The sequence below is a fragment of the Giraffa tippelskirchi genome, chromosome 4, assembly GCF_054371585.1.
Source record: "Giraffa tippelskirchi isolate mGirTip1 chromosome 4, T2T-mGirTip1v1.2.pri, whole genome shotgun sequence".
NCBI classification, from domain to species: domain Eukaryota; kingdom Metazoa; phylum Chordata; class Mammalia; order Artiodactyla; family Giraffidae; genus Giraffa; species Giraffa tippelskirchi.
Genome location: NC_137278.1, coordinates 55,590,975 through 55,598,904, shown reverse-complemented (window position 1 = coordinate 55,598,904; position 7,930 = coordinate 55,590,975). Strand labels below are relative to the sequence as shown.

The window sequence follows — 7,930 nt, the reverse complement described above, 5'->3', positions numbered from 1 at the left end:
CAAAGGATCTTCCCCACCCAAGGATGGAACCCAAATCTCTTATGTCTCCTGCACTGGCAGGCGGGTTCTTTACCACTAGCACCACCTGGGAAGCCCCCTCAAAAAAAACCTAGGTCATGTTATGAAAACAGAACATATAGAGTAATATTTGTGACTACAAGTGTGATTTGATTTTTGCCTTCTATAAATAATATTCTTTGAAATGCTTGAAGTTCTTTTCTGGTGTGACAAGCTACAGGTGTACATGGGATAGTCTACTGATTAACCTTCTAAAGTATTTCTTGGAAGCAATTGGATGGAGTTGGATTATAGGAGAATCTAGTGTCCAGCTGGCTAGACAGACTTCACTATGGGATTCCACAAAATGGAATGCCTTCACCAAGCTGAGGATCTCTTCCACACTTGGGCCCACTGGGAGATCATTGACACTCAAAGGCTTGATGACTCCATTGGGGTCAATTATGAAGAGACCTCTTAGTTCAGGACCTTCTAACAAATAGCACACCCTAGTCTCGGGAAGTTTGTTTAGTCATATCTGACAAGAACATGATGTTCATGTGGCCCAAACCACCATTTCTTCCTCAGTGTGTTTATCTGGGCCAGGTGGCTGAAGTGGGAATCTACCTGACACTGTAATGATTCTACATTATGAAATTCATTGGCTTTGTCACCAAAAGCAGTAATTTCTATAGGACACACAAAGGTGAAATCCAAAGGATAGAAGAGCACCAAATATTTCCCCTTAAAGTCATCAAGGCTTGGACTTTCCTGGTGGTCCAGTGGTTAGGAATCTGCCTGCAAATGCAGGGGACATGGGTTCAATTCCTGCTCTGGGAAGATTCCACCTGCTGCTGGTCAACTAAGCTCATGCACCGCAATGAACTGTAGGCCCTGCTGCTACAACTAGAGAAAGCTCACGAGCAGCAATGAAGACCCAGCCCAGTCAAAAATTGATTAATTAATTTATTAAAAAATTTAAAGTCATCAAGGCTTAGTTCTTTGAAGGCTCCATTGATAACAGCTGTACCCTTACAGTAGGATGCATGCTGGGTGACAGTAGGAGCATGGTATAAGGTCTTCAGAAGCAGAAATGCCCCAAGGAATGGCATCCACATGTCTGACAATTGAAACCCAGAGCTACCTTCCCACACGGCCACCATCTTCAGCGTCAATAATGCCTATTTTATATTAAATGAGATAATCCATGGCAAAAGGGAAAATCTTTTTTTCAAGGTGAGCTATTATTAGTGTCATGGGTTGAATTGAGTCCCCTCAAAGTTATGCTGGAGTCCTAACTCCCAGTACCCATGAATGTGACATTATTTGGAAATAGGGTCTTTGTAGATGTAATCAATCTAAGATGAGGGCATTTGGAAGGACCCTAATTCAATATGGCAGGTGTCCTTATGAGAAGGAGAAATTTGGACATAGATGTACACATGGTGGAGAACCCCGTGTGAGGACACAAACCTAGAGGGAAGGTGGCCATACGAAGACAGAGACAGTAATCGGAGTGATGCTGGCACAAGCCAGTGAAACCCTGGAGCTACCAGAAGCTGGAAGAGGCAAGAAGGACCTTTGTTTTGAGGATGAAGAAGGAGCATGGCCCTGTTAACACCTTGATTTCAAACTTCTAGCCTTTAGAACTATGAGAAGATAACTTTCTCATATTTTAAGCTGTCCATTTTGTGACTTTTTTACAGCAGCCCTAAATGAAGCCCAGGCAGCTCAGTGGTAAAGAATCCACTTACTAATGCAGGAGACATAGGTTTGATTCCTGGATCAGGAAGATCTTTCAGAGAAGAAAATGGCAACCCACTCCAGTATTCTTGCCTGGAAAATCCCATGGATAGAGGAGCCTGGCAGGCTACAATCCACAGGGTCACAAAAAAGTCAGACATGACTTAGCAACTAAACAGCAACAAAACTAATACAATTAGCATTAAAAGGATTGCTAGTCTAGGAGACACAAGACTTCTTTCCTAGTTTTGACTTTGCTTCTAAATAGTTTTGTAAACTTGGGCAAATTATAGAGGCATCGATTGTTAGAACTGAAAAGACCTTAGGACCAGGGGAAGAAACCGAGGCCCACAAAAGGGAGGGACAGGCACATAACCCCAGAGAACCTCAGTGACTTCATCTGTCAACAAGAGATAATTATCTCCACCCCACTTGCTCTGCCCAGCTGTGGTTGACATGTCAATAAGATCACCTGGGTAGACCAGTTGCCACCACAATCTCAGCAACACACACACACACACACACACACACACACACACACACACACACACGCACCCTTGTCAGTTTCCCAGGATCCTGATTGATTTGGAGGAAGGAGCCAAGCCAGTGATGAGCTATTTGAAGCAGATGGAATCGATAAGGGTGTCTGGGTACCCATGTGACCATGAACCCACTGGTTAGGTAAGGAGGGAGGAGCTGGGTAAATGTGAGTCTGTGTGTCCTTTGAGAGGCAGTGCAGACAGCATCTATTGACGTCAGTGAAGGAGGGTTTGGTCTCTTTGGGAAGAAAGTGATGAATCAGGACACCTGGATTCTGCACCAGTCTTTGCTGCCTGACTCACTATGCATTCTTGGGCAAGTCTCTTACCCTTTCTGGGCCTTTCCATATCGGTCTATAGAATATGAAGCTGGGACCTGCTCCCAGATCTCTGTGACTCCAGAATCTCTGATCTTAATCATCATCTTACACTGCCAAAAGAGATGAAAGCAACTGATCAGTCCAGGGAGTACAGAGTGTCAGTAGGGCATTATATACATATGCGTACATCTATGTTCTAAAGTCACAGAGCTGCCAGCATCAGAAGGTGATCTGGCTCAACCTGCCAGGTGATAGCCCTCCTAAGTGAATGTTAGAATAGCTTCTGGATACTCCAGTGATGTTTTCCTTATTCCTCTTGAGCATACTCATTCTGCCGGCATGAAAAACAGTCTTCCTTATATGAGGAAGTGATGAATATAAAGATTATGCTCAGTCGCTCAGTCATGTCCAACTCTTTGTGACCCCATGGACTGTAGCCCACCAGGCTCCTCTGTCCATGGAATTTCCCAGGCAAGAATACTGGAGTGGGTTGTCATTTTCTCCTCCAAGGGATCTTCCTGACCCAGGGGTCAAACCCATTCCTCTTATGTCTCCTGTATTGGTAGGTGGATTCTTTATCACTACTGCTACCTAGGAAGCCCAAATATAAAGATTAAGAGTTTACAAAACCAATTCGAAGTCAAGCTGGGTTCCGCCATGTTTTTTACCCTGTATGACTTTGGGAAAATCACTTTGCCTTTGCTAAGACTGATGTGGAGACTTTGCAGAATCACCGTGAGGGTGAAGCAAGGGAAGATTGTGACAGCTCTTGTCAACCCTGGAACATGGCAAGTGCTCAAGAAATGTAGGCTTTCCCTCCCTTGTGTTCATCTAGAGTCAAACAGATTTACCTACTCTTTGTACTTCTGAAAGTTCTTCAACTGTCTGAAAACGACTCTTAAGTGGTTCCCCAACCCTTAGCATTTTCACCTTTCTCTCCATCATCATCTTCATCATTGCCATCAACACCATTACCTTTTATTATCACCATCACCAACAGTTTCCTCACCATTATCTTTAGTCATCAAAGGTTTTTTTTTTTTTTTTTTTATTGTACCATTCAGCTTGTAGGATCTTAGCTCCCAAAAGTGAAAGTGAAAGTCACTCAGTCAGGCCCAACTCTTTTCGATTCCATCTACTATACAGTCCATGGAACTCTCCAGTCCAGAATACTGGAGTGGGTAGCTTTTCCCTTCTCCAGGGGATCTTCCCAACAGGAATTGAACTCAGATCTCTTGCATTGCAGGCAGATTCTTTACCAGCTGAGCCACAGGGAAGCCCAAGAATACTGGAGTGGGTAGCCTATTCCTTCTCCAGCGGATCTTCCCAACCCAGGAATTAAACCAGGGTCTCCTGCATTGCAGATGGATTCTTTACCAACTGAGCTATGAGGGAAGTCTAGCTCCCAAACAATGATTGAACCTGAGCCCTCAGCAGTGAAAGCTGGGAGTTCTAACCAGTGGACCACCAGGGAATACCCCATCATTGTCATCTTTTATCATTATCATCCTCATCATCGCATCACACACATGAGTTAATACTAGAATTAATCATGTATTCTTACAGGTGTGGCCAGTGGATCCTTCAACAATCGGTGAACTAAATATTTTTCTCATTTTATAAATGATGAAACTGCATCTCAGAGAACTCAGCTGACTTTCTCAGACTGGCACAGATAGAGGCATCAAAGACAGAAACTTAACCTAGGTTTCATGATGCCAAATCTTAGGACAGTTCCTTTGATGGCACTACTGTTTTGGGTTTTTTGGGGGGGGTTTGTTTTTTTATTTTTTTAATGTGGCTTCATCCAGCCTTAGTTGCGGCTCATGGCTCTTCAATGTGGTGCAGGCTTCTCTAGTTGTAGCACACAGACTCTCTAGTTTTGGCACCTGGGATCCAGAAAACAGACTTAGATGCCCAGCAGCCTATGGGATTTTAATTCCCCAGGCCAGGGACCGAACTCACATCCACTGCATTGGAAGGTGGATTCTTAACCACTGGACCACCAGGGAAGTCTTGGCATTACTGTTTTTAGCAAACGTATCATCCAGACAGCTCAGGTTATACAAGGAATGAGGTGGGAACCTCCGTGTGTTTTCCAATGAGGTTTGATATTGTCCATTATGTTCTTGTGCAACTGACTTCTCAAACTTAAAGGGGAAATTTTGTGCTTGAGTGTGTGACTGTGTATGTGTGTGTGTGTGAGAGAGAGAGAGAGAGGATGTAGGTATCCCTGGAAACCTCTGGAGCTCTGCTCCTGCCAAGCAGACTTGGGATTCAGCCCACACCTGTGAGATTTGGATGTCTTTTGTCCCCTGAGAGTCTCACTCCGCCTGGCTAATCCAGGCAGAGCTTCCTGCAGCCTCCTTTCAGGACGCAGTTCAGACCAGAATATTAATGGAGATTACAGCAGGGAGAAGAAGCGATCTGAGCAAGGGAGGGGGCTGCTGGGCAGGGAAGCTTGCCATCCTGATGGGATCTTCCCATACATGATCTCGAACCACTTGTTTGGAAGCAGTATGTGATGCAGGGGGGCCCTTCCCTGGGGTGTCTAGAGCTAGTCTATATCCTCTCCCCAGGTTGTTCCTAGGACAAATTGTCTCATACCTTTTTTAGGTAATTGACGTGCACACATCTTTTTTATCCCCCATGCATATCAAACTCTGCTCACGACAAATAGAGTGACCCTACAGCCCAGTTTGACTGAGACAGTCAGGTTTACATCTAGTGTCCTGACACTTCATCCATTTTACTATCTGTCACCATCAAAAGTGAAAGTGAAAGTGAAAGTCGCTCAGTCATGTCTGACTCTTTGCGTCCCATGGACTGTACAGTCCATGAAATTCTCTAGGCCAGAATACTGGAGCGGGTAGCCATTACCTTCTCCAGAGGATCTCCCCAACCCAAGGATCGAACCCAGATATCCCGCATTGCAGGCAGATTCTTTACCAGCTGAGCCATCAGAGAAGCCCTGGTCACCATCAAAAGTGTCCCTATTTGGATTTTCTTCCAAGAATAAGCATCAAAGAAGACAGGGAACAAGGGCCACCATGTGTGGGGGTTGCCATGTAGATCACTGCAAAGAGCATTAGACTTGGAAGCAAAGGAGGGTCAGACCACTTTCTACCTAAGTAGGACTCAGATGTGTCATCTGTAAAATGGGCATAATCATACCCACTTCCCAGGGTTTTTGACGGTGAATGGACTTAGTGGGCTCTGTTCTCTGCAGTCATCACCTTGAATGATCTGTTTTACCTTCATTTTTCAGTTACAATTGAGCCTATTTTTCTTTAGAATTTTTGAACGTCTGGTCACATGAAATCAGTGGGCCAGCCAGGGTCAGGGCTTTGTCACTTATAGGATATACTCCAAGCTGTAAATGATCCTGGAAAATATATCCAACCCACGTTTCAGTGCTGTATCAGCTGGGACAGCCACACCCTAGGAACTGCTAATTTGCTGGATGGATTTGGAAAATCTGGAAAATGAGAAAAATCATTTACTTTTTGGAAGTTTAGAATATGAGAGGCAATAAGCAGAAAGTGGTATTAGGAGGTGTATTAATTACACTAAAGGACCAAATGTCTGTCAGGGAGGAAGATACTGGAGTCAGACCTTTGAAGTCATTCCCCTGGAGAGCCTGGCTTAGAAGATTTTCTCCAGCCTGTTTCCTGAGCCCACTGCTCCCCAAGCCCTACATTACTGAGTTCCAAAGGGGCCCCCAGGTGCCCCTCTATTGCTCCCTTCCACTGCTGGTGGTTGACAGGGACACCCATCAGTAACAATCTGGCCTGCCAGCTATGCTGCATCTTTTCTGATCACACAGCAACTGAGCACCTAAGGCCATGACTACAGACACACCTCTGAGACCACCACAATAAAACAGATATTGTAATCAAGCAAGTCCCACGGATTTTTTGGTTTCCCAGTGCATCTCAAAGTTATGTTGGGTTTCTGCTTCCCTGGTGGCTCAGATGTAAAGAATCTGCCTGTAATGCAGGAGATGCAGGTTGGATCCCTGTGTTGGGACGATACTCTGGAGAAGGGAATAGCTCCAGTATTCTTGCCTAGAGAATTCCATGGACAGAGGAGCCTGGTGGGCCACAGTCCATGCGGTCGCAAAGAGGACACTGCTGAGTGACTAATACACTTTCCCTGATCTTCAGTGGTAAAGAAACTACATGGCTTCAATCCCTGATCCAGGAAGACCCCACATGCCTCGGAACAGCTAAGCCCATGCGCCACAACTACTGAGCCTGCACTCTAGAGCTCAGGAACCACAACTACTGAGCCCACTTGCCAGAACTAGTGCAGCCTACGTGCCCTGGAGCTCATGCTCTGCAACAAGAGAAGCCACCACAATGAGAAGCCCTAGCACTGCAACTAGAGAGTGGCCTCCACTCGCTGAAACTAGAGAAAAGCCCGCGCAGCAGTGAAGACTCAGCACAGCCAAAAATGAAGTTAATTTTTTAAAGTTCTACTAGCAGACTGTTGTCTATGATGAGTACAAAAGCATTATGTCTAAAAACTAAGGTACATACCTTAATTGAAAAAACCTTTATTGCTAAAATATGTTAACCATCATCTGAGCCTTCAGCAAATCATAATTTTTTTGCTGGTGGAGGGTCTTGTCCTGATGTTGGTGGCTGCTGACTGATCAGGATGGTGGCTGCTGAAGGCTGGGGTGGCTGTGACATCTTAAAATAAGACAACAGTGAATTTACCACATCAATTGACTCTTATTTTCATGAATGATTTCTCTGTCACATGCATTTCTTTCCGATAGTGTTTTACCCACAGGAGAACTTCTCTCAAAGTTGAAGTCAGTCCTCTCAAACCCTGCCGCTTTTTCATCAATAAGTTCATGTAATATTACAAACCCTTTGTTATCATTTCAACAGTCTTCACAGCATCTTCATTAGGAGTAGATTCTATTCAAGAAACCACTTTCTTTTGTCATTTCCTAGAAGGAGTTCCTCATCTGTTCAAGTGTTATTATGAGATTGCAGCAATTTAGTCACATCTTCAGTTTCCACTTCTAATTCTCTTACTATTTCCATCACAGCTGCAGTTACTTCCTCTACTGAAGTCTTGAATCCCTCAAAGTCATCCGTAAACTTCTTCCAAACTCCTATTCGTGTTGATATTTTGACCTCTTCCCACGAATCACAAATGTTCTTAATAGAGTCAAGAATGGTTCATCCTTTCCAGTAGGCTTTTTTTTTTTGCTCTTAAACATATTAATATATATTCAACTCATGCATAATAATATAAAGATGAAAATATTCATGATAAGAGAAATGCAAATGAGAAAAGCACCAAGATGTATTT

At 44.1% G+C, this 7,930-nt stretch overlaps 1 pseudogene; it reads right to left on the bottom strand.

Annotated features, from left to right (window-relative positions):
* Positions 1 to 232: 232 nt before the first annotated feature.
* On the bottom strand, positions 233 to 1,115 carry LOC145545606 (thioredoxin-dependent peroxide reductase, mitochondrial pseudogene; annotated as a pseudogene).
* Positions 1,116 to 7,930: the final 6,815 nt, after the last annotated feature.